General features: G+C 34.2%; 2 long non-coding RNA genes across 7 annotated transcripts; both read left to right on the top strand.

Moving 5' to 3' along the window:
• Positions 1-342: 342 nt before the first annotated feature.
• Positions 343-6,648, top strand: LOC113303340. 5 transcript variants are annotated; one of them, XR_003337417.1, is made up of 5 exons: positions 343-621; positions 3,543-4,195; positions 4,558-4,671; positions 4,842-5,321; positions 6,174-6,648. It is a non-coding gene; the product is annotated as an uncharacterized LOC113303340 (long non-coding RNA). The 5 variants fall into 5 exon arrangements; XR_003337415.1 differs by having other exon boundaries at positions 3,537-4,195; XR_003337418.1 differs by having other exon boundaries at positions 343-4,195; positions 5,187-5,321.
• A 4,895-nt stretch (positions 6,649-11,543) lies between these two features.
• Positions 11,544-13,895, top strand: LOC113303654. 2 transcript variants are annotated; one of them, XR_003337647.1, is made up of 3 exons: positions 11,544-11,687; positions 12,224-13,450; positions 13,550-13,895. It is a non-coding gene; the product is annotated as an uncharacterized LOC113303654 (long non-coding RNA). The 2 variants fall into 2 exon arrangements; XR_003337646.1 differs by having other exon boundaries at positions 12,224-13,454.
• Positions 13,896-14,540: the final 645 nt, after the last annotated feature.

The following is a 14,540-nucleotide window of genomic DNA, read 5'->3' as shown; positions in this document are numbered from 1 at the left end:
CCTCAAAAACATTTAGATTTGGATCAAATTGATCGATTTTTCACAAACAATTATGATATGTATGAACCGATGAATATATTTGAAATACATATCCTTTCCCGTGCCGTTACGGTACAGGTTAAGCCCTAGTAAACTAGTACATGATAAAACAACACACCGTCTTAGTAACTAAAACCCATGTCGTGCCGTACCCTAGCATAATACTACTAGGACAGTGGTGTCTACTGTTTTCTCCGGTTACACTTGAAAATACGAAACTACCCCTCCATGTTTTTACCTCTCACGTTTTCGTTAATTTGAAACCTACAAGAGGTAAACTAAAACTTCCTGTTTTCTCGAAGATACTATCTACTCTACGTCTCTACCTGTATTTTCTTCTTTACCTTCGTCCCCAACAGCTTCCCAAAATCAATTAACTCTCGGTTCTTTCTTCGTCCCCAACAACTCCCAAAAATCAATTAACTCTCAGTTTTTCCGATTCGATTGAATTCGGAGTTTCAAGTTTACCGCGATTTCAATTGAAATCAGTATTCTTTAAATTCCAAATACTGATTTTTTTTTTACATTCTGTTTTTCCGACGGGCGAAAGCTTCTCACCAGATTACTCTGCTACATGCCGAGGTAATTCAAACAAAATATTCATCCGGTCAATGGATTTAATTCTTCACCACTTAAATTAATAATTTTAATTTTGTTAGGGTTTGTTTTGACTCTAATCTCTATTGAATGTTGTTTATGGTTTCGATATTACTCTTGAAAGGCTGGAATTGAGTTTGGTTTCAATGTTTTATTTATTCATGTACCCATGAACGGTGGCACAGTACCACAGATCAAAATTTTGGGATTGAACCTGTTTGTCCAAATGCCCATTAGATAAATCTGGAAATGATAGCAACTCATGACTATAAAGCTAACAAGTAGAAGCTAGCTAACTCAAGAAACTTAGAAAATAGCAGGAAACTGGCTAACTAAGTATTGATATTTAATGTTAAAGATACCGAAGGAACAACATATGTTCATACTGGTGTGGATCTGTTATAGTTGTTGTCACTGTATGTATAACCCTCAAAAGAGGATGGTCTATTTCATGCAGTATTAGTATTCGCTATTCAGTCATAGAATGAAAGATAGGTTCACCCTAGGAAGGGAATCACTATTCTTTGGTTTGATATTAGTTCACAACTTTTCTAGTAAGTTTACGGAAAAATATCCTATGGTTTTGTATTTGCTCTTATAGTTTTGTAGTTCATAAATGGTTCCTTTTAACAAGATGTCTTCATGCTTCATTAACTCTTCCTGCTGAAAATTTTCGGATTCAATAGATAGATCCTTTTAGTTACTCTCCGATGGGACCTCAAGTTAATAAAAGGTGGGTGTATTTGGCTCCCAACTCCCTGAATTCACAACTTAGGTTCAATGTATTTGTTTTGTGTGTGCATGGTATTCTTCTGAATTTACTTTATGATGTAAATATTTGGTCATGGAAACACCGAGAGCTCAAATGAATTACTGATTGAATAAACAGTGCAAAATAGAAAAAAAAGACATACTACAGTTGATGGGTCGAATTTGCTGGAAAAATCTAATGCTATGATCTCATCATTTACGCAGCAACATGTTATTATTCTATCATTTGTCAGTTCATCTATTTGTCACCTTACATTTTATTGTCATTCTCTTAAATATTTAGCAATGGTCGTTAGAGCCCTAAAATCATCGAGCAACCAATCAAATCTCTGTAAAATCCCTTGACTTATTAGGAATGGTTACTTTAAATTGAGAAGTTGTTGAATGAATAGATTGATTCCTAGATTGACTGTGAAGCAAGTGAACATAGTTAAATTTCCTCTCCTTTTTTTTGAATTGTTCGTGCATCATACCTGCAGCTATATATCATGTAAACAAAATAAAATGCACACAAAAACATTATGTGTGCAAATGGATATTTTTGGTTGAAAAATTATTGAACGAAAGTTTTGCGTTATGTTCTAAGTATTATGGAACAAGGGAATAAAGTGAAATATCATTTTGTTCTAAACAGGAAGGTTATATTTTACATGAATGTAGCAGCTGGCCCAATGCACAAAATGGAATGGCAGGCGCATCGTGTGTGCGTCTTTGCTGTTGCACGGTTTAAAGATTAATTATTGATTAATTGCATGATATTACGAAATGGTTTTGGATTAAATGTTTGTTTATAGATATGTTTTGCATTCAAGAAAAGTTACTATTTATAACATTTACACTAGCACAATCGCCAGTGCGACCACAAAAGGACCCGTCAAAGTTAAAAATTTTTATAATAATGATGGCACGGGTTATCCACTAGTATATAAGAAATTAAATTGCTAAATATTGTCAGACATGTTTCACTTATAGCTGGTTTTATTTGTGATTTATGTAATTATTCCTAGTAGTTATCTCTTTTAGTTCCTGTTGTGAATTGAGATGTATAACAATTATTAATGGTTGTTTTAAGTGAGTTTATTACTGAAATACCACCACCTATGTAGTTTTCATCGAAGTAAGCTCCTGTTCCATTCCCATTATCCTCTTTGTTTGAACTAGTACTACCACTATTTTGTTTGATATCCTTGTTCTCTAAATCAAGGTCACTACTAGATGACCTAGAAGAAGATGATGTGGAAAGATGGATTAGGTATCCATCTTACTTTGAATAGAGAACTTGGATAATTGGCTGTGTGTTGTTATAAGAGAATCAACATCCTACATAGTTTTATAGTAGTGGTAGTGAACAACAATGAAGGTTACTGGAAAAAAGTTGAAAATAGATAGGAGGAGCGGATTATGAGTTGGACACAGTTGGTAGACTTTTACTTGCTCATCCTCCCAATACACATCTATGTGTTTGGTTGATAGTGATAGTAATCCTTAAGCCAGTTGTTTTGTTTACTTGTAGTCTTGGATAACTTATTACCTTTGGCTAGCGATTGGTTGACCATGACCCCCATACAATTTTTACAACTTTTCTTGTTCATAAGAATTATAACCACTTAAAAGAATTTTTCGAGGAAATGTCAAAATGACAGGACATTACCCTCTATAGCAATGCCAAGTACATCCTAATAACACCACAAGGCTAGTTCCTTATCTCAAGGTGTGGATATTTTTACTTCTGTTTACTTTGTTATTCTCAAGGAGGCGCATACCAATCACTCATTTATCATCAATTTACTGTTTGTGCTAGTTAGAATCTATGGTCGACTGTTTCTATCTCATAAAGTGAGAAAGAAATAAAGGAACATTTTTTTTCTTCCAAATATGGAAGAGAGAATGAATTTGGTTACTAGGATCCTTTTGCATTGCAGAAGATTCTTCATTTCTTCGACTACTGCTTGTGTAACTAATTTTTATGAGTTGTTCTTGTATATGTATATGAATTTCTGAACTTAGGTGTGACTCCTAATGAATTTGATAATTCAGTTATCTAGGAGTTTGGTAGTGCATTGTTTTTATACGGAATATTTGGTTTTGTTGTGCTTATGATTTTGGGTGAATTAACTTCTGTGTTTTAGCTGCAGCGAGGTGGTGAGGCTATCAATTGAATTGCGCAATTGCTAATTCATAAGTAGAAGTCTGTTGTGTATGCCAACACTGTTAGTGTTTCATCATTTGCAAGTGGTGGTAAAGATGGTATTAAGTTTTTGGTAAAAACTTGTATATACAGTAGAAATTCTATAAATTAATGCTGTCGAGACCATCAAAATTTATTAATTAAGCGAGATATTAATTGACCGATAAATTAATAACTATTAATTTATATATTAATTAATAGTTTATTAACTTATAGATGAATTTCATATCAAATAATCAGTTTTTATGCATACCCATATCATATCTTTTATATATACTATATCAATATCAAATCATATTTTTATAAACACAATATCCAATCATATTTTTTATTTCCTATCTAAACACAACTTTAGACAATTTGGATGAACATACAGACAGTGAAATCACTCAAGACTTGCAAAATTTGATCGAGAAGTTAGGCTATCGCAATTCAATGAATGTCGAAGATGTCGTAAATTATCCGGAAGAAAATGACGTTACACAGTTGTTAACCGATGAAGAAATAATCGAGAATGTTATGGGAACTGATAAAGATGTGGTAGAAGATGATGAAAGTTCTGGGATAGAGCCCCCTTCACGAAACAACGCTATTAAAGAGGTAATCACATTGAATAATTTCTTGCCGAGTTATGAGAAAACAACACCAAAAACTCTTACAATGATTAGAAATATTAGAGATGAAATCCAATGTGATATTGATTTTAGGAAAAAACAGAAGACAATTAAATCATTTTTCAAAAAGTCTTCGTAAATCATTAGTGTAATGAATATATATAATGCATTATTAATTTATGTTTCATATGGGTCTATATAGGTAATAAAAAAGTATTATCTTATAATTTTATCGAATTATTAATTTGGCACGTTTTCCCCGATTCGGGACCGGCCAAAATATTATTTAAGAGAGTTTATTAAATAATCGAGTATTAATTAAAAGAGTTTCTATTGTACTTGCTCCAGGTTGTACTATCCGTGCTCTGTGCTGCTATTAAGAAATGTGTTAAGATTTGGCATCTTGAGAGTAAGATTGTCGCTCGGTATCTGAAGCTTGAATCCGAGGCATGAAAGATTAAGGTAACATTACCCTATCTGATCTTATATTTCATTTACTATTTGGTGATATTTCCTATTAAGATTAAGCTTGAATCGATATTTGTGTGATATTTCATGGACTACAATTGTTGTATACAATTTGGTGGTTTAGAGTTTATTTGCTTTACCTGAAATTTAACAGTAATTTATAGGCGAAAAATGGTGACATGGACCCCACAAGAGGAAGAAAACTTGAGAAAAGGAGTTCATATGTATGGGGAGTCAAATTGGGATGATATCTTGAAAGATCCTCTCCTCGGCCTTCAAGGGCGTACCCCGAACATCCGAAAGAAATGGTCTGAGATGAAAAAGAAAGCCAAGCAAAAATCAACATCAACACCGGCACCAATATTAACACCAACACCAATCTAAGACTAAGACACTTTATAACAAGATATTATCTGATTTTGCTTCTCTTTGTTGTTGAGGATGATGATACCATATCATATTTATTTTTCTTCTTAGTGGTTAACCTGTACTTTGTGATACTTATGCAGAAATCCAATTCTAGAAGGAATCGAAGTCAGGCCTATGAAGCTCTATGCATGAAAGAACGTGAAAATGTACTAGAGTTGAAGGAACTAGTTTCCCGGCAGAATAAAACTGCGGAAGAGCAACAATCTCTGCTGCAGGTAATTCTGCTACTGCTTTGTTTTTAGACAATTTATGGTGTGCACAACAATCATGTTTGATATAAGTTAATCTCTAATTTGTTTAATCATGCACTAAAGACTAGCTTACAATAAATGTGAAGAACATCCGAGTTTGCGACAAATGCAAACATTTGTGAAGTGCATGAGTGTGGCATATCATCTTCATGTTAGAATCTTGTTCAGCAATTTTGGACGTTTTGATTGTTGCATGGTCACGCATCAGGATCGCTTCTATTTCAGATGCTAGCCAACAACATATGTTGTATAACTAGACATTAACAATATTATTCAAAAAATCAGGAGCACATGATTTAGTGTACTTGTATCAAGATGAGAGCTATTGCTGAAAACTAAGCATATTAGTTATGATCCATGATATGGAAAATAGAATCAATGCATCTGATAATCACGATTGATCTAGGAATTAGAATGGAGACATCATATGTAATCAGTATTGTGTTCATAAACAGACTACAGGTTTTGTAGTGTGCTTGTTTCCCATTTTTGTATAAGTGAATGGACATGTAATTTTCTGTTTGTCTGTAATTAGGACCACAAGAAAGTTAGTGCGGCATGTGTGTTTCTATTTCCTTGTTCTTATGATGGTATGTTTCAAGTGTGTATGTTAATAGTACTAGATTGTGAACTGTATTGGCTCTGATTTCATTTCAGCATGTGATGTGTTAATAATATCATGTTTAAGTCTAAGAAACTGATAGTGAAATTCTGACATCAAAGAAAATTATATATGTTAATAATATCATGTGTTAATAATGTCATGTATCTAAGAAAATGTGTCTGTCTTATCTTTGTTTTCTTGTGCAATGTCAGGAGAAAGACATCAAAGGCCAACCAATACCAACGCGAGCTATCTAACTCACTATGGAATCAAATATGGAGTCAACGCAAGTGAGGTCATTTGGAGGCCGTCCGGAGAAGTTATCAGCAAAACGAGTTAATCTTCCATGATGGATAAGTATATTTCCATTCGCGGATTTTAAGTGTTTTAGGCTTCACAAATTCCCTTCTAAGTGCTGCAGTCAAGAGTTTGTCGCCTTCGAGAGGAGGTTTTGAAAGAGTAGTAGCATGTGTCTTTCCTTGCTTGACCTTTGGAGCCTAAAGCGTAGCACAAATCAATTCAAGTTTGCATATACAAACTAAAAATTCAGAAACAGTGACAAAATATTATAATTTGTCGCCAAGGTCCATAACCGAACATAATGACGACTAACTATCTTATAGACTTGGTCGTCACAGTTATAGTTTTCCAAGCATGACGATTATTAGCAAAAATTAACACATTAAACATTGGATTTTGGCGGTTGTTGGTAGTCAGGGTCGAAAATGTATCAAAGTGACGACAGTTACCTAGTTGGAATGTTAGCTTTCAAAACCTTGGCAACTAATTACAAAATTGAAAACATGAAAACAGGTTTTTGCTAGTTATTATCATGATTTAGATTTTTATTACCCGCCAACTACTCATAACCATTAACCAAGTCATCAAAGTTTAGGGATGAATACCATGATGAGCATGTGAATGTTACTTTTAGAAATGAAAAGTCGCCATGATATTCATCCCAAGAAGATGACGCCTAAAAGTAAACAAAAAAAAGTCTTCAACGTAGATGAAGAGATACCCCGACGAACACATAACTACAATTCAACTATTCCAATTTTCTGACCTAGTTTAACATTCAAGCAACAAAATAAAGTACTAGATTGAGTTTATGTAATCACTTACTATCTCAATATCGTTTGTGATGCTAATGAAACTTTAGAACATCTCTTTTTCTATTTGGTCTTTAGCACTTCATCCAGTTCAATTCAATTTCAGTAGCTCAGTCAGCTTTTTAGAGATATGTAAATTTTGGATAGAGAAACCGAGTAACCTTATTCCCTTAGAGGTAGTTTTGACGAAAATATGGTTTATTTGGAAGGAAAGATGCAATAGAGCTTTCCAAAGGAAACAAAACCACACACTCAACTAGCTTTTGAAATTCAGAGACATATAGCTTTCTTCTGGCATAGAAAGAAAATCAAGAAACCTCACAATATTCCAAGAACACAATCTCATTCAAAGGAGCAATGGAAGTTACCGGACATAACTATTCACAAAATCAGTGTAGATGCAACATGGAAACCAACGATTGAACCATCTGGTTTTTCCCCAATCCTTAGAAATAATGCAGGTGAATTTGAGCAAGGGAGAGCAAGACCTTCCACAACATAATCGCCAGAAAAAGCAAAAGCACTAGTAGGACTATTGCACGCAGCTCAGTGGACAAATGAGCTGAATTTATCCTTTTTCAGAATAGAAGGCGACTGTAAGAATCTTTTTGGCTACCTAAATGGGCCTCAAACTCCCATCTCTTGGAATCAAACTATGTTGGAGAAAGTGAGACTAGAAATCAGTTTTTGCTCTAATTTTGAGGGTTTTTCTCTTTAGTACAAATTTTGTTTGGGATGTCACTCCCCCATCTTGTATTTTTCATGCTCTAGTAGTAGAAGATACAAAGTTTGGCTCTACTTCATGTGTACCACGGGTTTCTAACACGGAAATTTAGCTTTTTATTGCTTTACCAATTTGCAAAAAAAGAAGAAGAAAGTTGCTCAACGTTGCGTGAATCAGGCAACACTGAGTCAATTCAGCTGTGGAAATTTCTGTGACTTAGATTGTTGATCTTTCATTTTCTTCTTCATTTAATGAATGATCCTTGCAAAAATCATTAAAAACTTTGGGATCTTTGTCGGAATTTAGAGATACATTCTTGCAAAAGAAAATATTCCTACATATTTTTTTTCTTCTGGATTTCATAACACTGGAACTGATTTCTACCTAGTCATTTACAGAGAGGGTGTTAACAATAATAATAATTGTTATTGAAAAGAATGACTCATGGAAAGTTCACCACTTGATGGGTCAAATGATGCCTCAAACTACGACATTCACCATGAGCATTTGTATCACTACACGTTTCTAGATTGCCAACCGCAATAGGCTTAGTTAGAAGCTTTACTCCTTGCTTCCAGTATCTCTGATCTGAAATCATAATTCAACAGATTGGAAGGAGCTAAGTACGCCGTGCTTAGTCAGGGAAAAAAATGTAGAATAACTGATGAAAGGTTAGATTCTGACTGGGCATTTAAACACCAGATTTTGGAAACTGTTAGATAATACTGGAACAACAGACACAATCATTGAAGTAGGAAGTTGTGATACCTGGTCCTGTAGATAACACAACAGTCAATCCAAAGCACAAACCCATGACATATACCAGTCTCCACCTGCATCATTTTAAGTGCCAAAACTCAAAAACAATATTCACTTGACAGACTAAACAGCAAAAATAAACACTTCTGAACTTAGACACCCCATTGAGACCGCATATAAATGATCCAAGGGCCATTCCACTGTCAAGGAGACTCACCATCAAACCTGGAACTTGATATATGTATATATGAATGACAAATACCCTATACAATACAAGACTTGTGGGTTCGGCATGTGAAGTGTGTAATTATGTAGTATCATGAAGTTGTCAATTTTGAACTACTTCCTCCGTTCTTTTTTTAATAGGCTGGTTTTGTTTTTAGAGAAATTTAAGGAAATTAAGAGAACTAATCATTAAAAGTGGTCCTCACACTTGTCAATAAAAGAAGTGAAGTGAAATGGTTCGCATGACACTTGTCAGCAAAAGAAGTAAAGTGAAAATGTCTACATGACACTTGTCATCAAAAGAAGTTAAGAAAAAAGTGGTCTCATAAAATTAAAGTAACATTTGACTTTCCCAATTAAGAAACCAGCTTATTTTTTTGAAACATTTATTTATAAAAACCAGCCTATTAAAAAGGAACGGAGGGAGTACAAAAATAAAGTGTACTTTTTATCTCCTGTTTGAAAGACATGGTAAGCTAGTAGTACGAACATTAAAAAGAAATAAATACATTAAGCAAACAAGTAAATACCAATATAAGAAAGACAATATTCTGCTAGCAGAAAGTACTGTACCCTTTTTCTCCCAAAACATGAACTAATCGGTTTAAGGAAATCAAATTCCATGTCTGTAACAATTTATGGATAAAATTAAAATCTATGTAAAGTAATACTGGATGGTTCAGTTTAAATACTTGATCTGTTGAAGTCACTTTGTTTAGATTAGTTACCTTGATCTGTTACATTGCCAAATGAAATATGGCAGGCAGGGACCTTCCTTTGATGCAGACATATCACCGCAGGCTCCTAAGGATGTCTGAATGCTCAAAACCTTCAATCTTTTTGAGGGAACAACGACTTCTCCACAAATCCTGCATTTGAAGATTTGAGATATCATCTTACTAGAACTAGACCTACTCAAACCAGCATAGGTTCCACTTGAATTAACATCCACATGTGTCCAGCTTGAAAATCAATGTGATATTTTTGAAAAAAATAACATTTACTCGTCTCGACTCACTCAACAACACCAATTTGCAATATCATTAATTCATTTCTAAGATTACTGAAACAAGCATGGAGTTCCAAATACAAAAAACTTACTAGAATATCTGCTCGACGAGCAATACAATCCCCAACTTTAACTTCATCAGACCGCTTAGGTACAATACATATCTTCTTATCCATACCATTGACATGCAAGACTTTCCGCAACAGCTTAATCATAGGCAAGTAACACTCAAATGCTGAAACCATTCCCACAGTATCATCAAACTTGAGGCACAACTCGAATTCATAGCCCGAGCAGCCAGCCATCATCGACAGCAATCCAGTTCCAGCACTACACAATAAAATTTTGTTAGCTAGCCCAACCAAAACCCATCAATCCCATAGCCACAGATCATGTATGCTTGGGACGATGCTAGACCTTCAAATGCTCAAGTTTAAATAACAAACTCAAGTCTATTTTGCTTCCGATGTGTCTTCTGAGAAAAAAGTTAAGAACTTGGTTTCCTCCTTCAGGTCATAAACTAGCGGAACAATAAATAATGCCGAGTGTAGAGGCAAAGTAACAGAAAGAAATCCGTCGACTTTTCGACTTCAAAGTCACAGTATAAAGGGGGTAATCTTAGATGATGACTATCAAAGAAAATGGATTGGGATTGCATATGCCGTTTGAAATACAATTGGGATTTTTGAAGTAAATTTTGAGCTTCAATATCAGGTAAAACTTTTCTTTCATTCGAAGATGCATGCTCTTATAGTTTCCAGTAACAACAACTTGTGTTACAAAAGTTTGTCATCAGCCGCAGGCAACAATAATGATCTTTTATTAGGCATTCTGTGTATTGTTTACCAGTCAAATCTTTGTGTCCACTCAAAACAATGGTTATCTCTAATATCTGATCTTTACTTTGAAAGAGATTATAATCTTTGGTCTTGGATGAACGAAACGGTATTGATTACATCTTGTTCTTTTCGGAGTTATCATGAATCTACTCACCCAACTTATGTCATATACAATCCGTCTACGAAGCATTGCAAAACCCTTCCTTGACATCCATTCAGAAAAACTCATGTCCTCTATAATGTCACTGTAGCTTTTGATCCTGCGAAATCAAGTTACTACGAAGTGGTGGGTGTCTTCTTGGGGAGATGCAGGAGATCCCTTTCCTATGTCTCTAAAGCGTCTCTTGTTTTTGAATTTCAGAATAGTGTTAGTGAGAGTGAGATACTGATATTCTATGGTTTCATTTTGTGAACATTGTGCTAAATTGATTATAAATTATTTTCTTGTTTCCGAGAAGTCGGACATTCCTCCATTTTAAGTATTATGAGCGGAATTGCTCTATTCTTTCAGGAGTCGACACCAAACTTTTAATTATTTCATTTTGCTATATGTTTTCTAATAATAATACAGTAATATCTTTATCTTCATTTCATTTTTTTCATCATATTAAGAATGCGGAACACTATAAGAGTCCCACGCTTGAACATTCCTCATGGTCATGATGAATTTGGCCATATGGAAACCCCCGTGGAGAAAGAAGTAAATAAAGGAGGATGAAAATCCTCTATTTAAATTATATATCTCCCCCTTTAACGAGCGCAAGCAAATCAAAAGAGTTAAGTGACAGCATCCGTTGGATCCACTTTCAATAAAATATCAACCGTTAGATGATTCATTGAAAGATTCCCGTCACAACTGAAAATTCGTGTGGTTTTTACTCGACGAAAATACCCCTTCCCATGATAATCTTCTTCCCAAGTTCTCCTTCGACAGCTTCTTTCCTGTCTGATTTTCTCCGGTGCGAATTTCTTCTAATGTTCCGTCTGAAACCAATCTTCGATTGACGATAAAGCGAATCGCAAGATCTCCTCGGTTTTGAATTCCATTACTTTGATAGGTATGTGATTTCGATATCATCATTCATCATCATTCAGTAATGTAATTTGGATCTCTAGGGTTTATAACTTTTGGGGGTTTTGCATCGTTTTTGTTTTTATGGAAGAATTCATTCAGTAGTGTAATTTGGAATTCTAGGGTTTGTAAATTTTAGGGGTTTTGCGTGATTTGTGTTGTCATAGAAGAATTCTGAAATCATGTTGTGTTATAATTTGGAATTCAAGGGTTTGTAATTGTTAGGGATTTTGCGAATATAATCCCAGGTGACCATTATTTTTCGTTATCAAAATATTGTCCCAGACTCCCAGTCAAAGCATATGTTTGTTTTCCAGGAATTGAGTTTGTGTGTGGAGGTTTTGGATTTGTACTGTTCTACTTGGATTGTGCTTACTAAATGGAAAACCTTGAATTCGGTGTTTAATTTTGCAACTGTAGGTTTGACATTGATTGGTAGTTTCTTTTAGAATACAATCTTTGGTTCTAAAATTTATATTTTTATCATTGAATCGCGAAAATCTGAAATTTTTTCACTATCAGAGAAAATCGATCAGCCGGCCGGATTAAAGAAAGTGATTAGGTCAGATTTGATACTTTGAAAAGGTATTCCTAACAACAATTAGTAAGCTTCCCAAGGTAATTCAATTTAGTTTTTCTTCTTTTTAGTTTACATTTTCATTTATTTTTTTTCTGAAGTTGTGGGTTATATTTTTTTTTCAGTAATAGTAGATCACAAGATAATGATGGTTTTTGTTTTTGATGTATTGGTTTTGTGATTGGTCTTTATGGGTTCAATACAGAGAAATCAACGGCAACCTTTCGTTTGTAAGGTTAAATGTGTCATACCCCTTAACAAGATTAGTTTGTGAATTTGTATGTTTTTTTCATGGAGGAAAAAAGTGGCGTCGCAACGTCTATAATGGAAGGAGTGTTATCTGTCATACTGCTATCAAGTGTTTGTTTACAAAGTTAGTTTCATTTCCCTGAAATGTTGCTCTATTTTGGTGTACTGACCATCTTCAATTATCTCCCTCTTAAAGGTCGTAGAATGGAAAATCTATCGAACATTTCTACTTACGGAATCTGACATTGAATTCCATCTATCTCCTTCTTTAAGTGTGTATTACTTATATGTTTCTCTGCTGTTTATGTAATCTCATTTTCAGTATCTTTGTATGAGTTATTTGTATGGATCTTCGACAGGTATGATAGATTGCAACCTGAGGCTAACATGAAAGCGCAAGGCTGTAGATATAAGCCATAACTCTTTGTGTGTTTGTTAGTTGGGAAATACAGTTCCAACGTGTTAGTTGTGCTAAGGAAAATGACTGGATTTTAAAGTAGCAGGAAGTTGACGCTGTTCTTCATGTTTGGTGGTGAGTACTAATAAGCCAAAGGGAACGAGCTCGAGTCTTATATCTATATGTAAAATATTGATTGATAAGAGTGTGATGGCAGATAAACTTTTTATTAGTTTGGTTACTGTAAAGAGATCAGTGGTATTAATGAATAAAACATCTTTATTCAAAAGTACCCTTCAAGGCATTTTAAGATGGATCATCCAAAAAAATGTTAGGCAGGTGCTTCTGTTCTTCAAATCCTTAGATTCAAGCAGCATGGAAATAGCGCCGATGCTGTGCTATGCAGAGAATTAAAAATTAAGCTAGAAACTAATCCAGAATTGGCATGTGCTTGCATGACACGCTAAACAAATGGTCACCAGAATGAAGGCGAGCATTCGACGTGCAACACACGTGCACTCAACTTGTAGGTATTAATTGTTTTCTTTATTCTAATTATACATTCAAGTTCTATATTAAGCTAGCAGTGTATTTAGTTTTGTCTTATTTTTTAATGTTATACTAGGGGTTGAAGTAGCAGAGAGATTCGCATATTACGGCACTTCCACATATCTCACTAAGGTAATAGGGGAATCTACATCAACAACCGCAAAGAATGTAAATATTTGGTTTGGTGTAGTCTTTCTGCCATTATTGGGAGCTTTCATGGCTGATTCCTATTTGGGTCGTTTTAATACAATTCTCATTTTTTCCATCATTTATATTATGAAAGGAAAGAAAAATAGCATTTCATGATAACCATGTTTCTAAGACAGACATGGGTCGTTTTAAGAGTAATGTTTTCACAACTATTTATGTGTTTGAATATAATTTGGATGATATGTATGAGAAATTGAACTTAAATTATAATTATGCATATGTTTTACATGGTTTTTTAACCTTTTTTATTTTTTTATTTTTTTGTCAAAACTGGACATTATCGGATTAATATTCGATAGCTTAGCCTATCGAAATCGATATATGATTTTTCATATCCTATAAGATATTATCAGATATCGAATATCCGATAAAGCTTAACCTATCGGATACGTATTCCTAAATATCCGGTTAATATTCGTCCATTGACAGCCCTATGGATATCCATTGGTGTTTAGTTTAAATGAACTTTACACTTGTTGGGAATTCATATCTTGATTCAATCAAATTTTGTACCCTGATTTCCAAAAGTGCATCTAACACATATGAAGAGTTACATCAACAAAATCAAATTACACAAAAAAGCAAAAGAAAACATAATAATAATATTTTAATCAAATTACACAGAGATTTTAAAAAGTAGCAACTGATAAAATATCTCCCTTGTGATCCCTGTGAAGATCACCAAAACCACCATAGTCCAGACTCATCTTTCTTAGATCCCTCAGAATTTAGCATCACTTCCTCCTCAACATGAACCAAGCCAGGTATACTCATGCTCTGAAAAACACAATTCACCTGCCATGTCCTCATAACTGCACGCGACCTTTATGAAACCTTTGGCATTATCTAATGTTGTT

Source organism: Papaver somniferum, chromosome 8 (assembly GCF_003573695.1).
Source record: "Papaver somniferum cultivar HN1 chromosome 8, ASM357369v1, whole genome shotgun sequence".
Lineage (NCBI taxonomy): Eukaryota > Viridiplantae > Streptophyta > Magnoliopsida > Ranunculales > Papaveraceae > Papaver > Papaver somniferum.
This window is presented reverse-complemented; position numbering and strand designations above follow the sequence as displayed.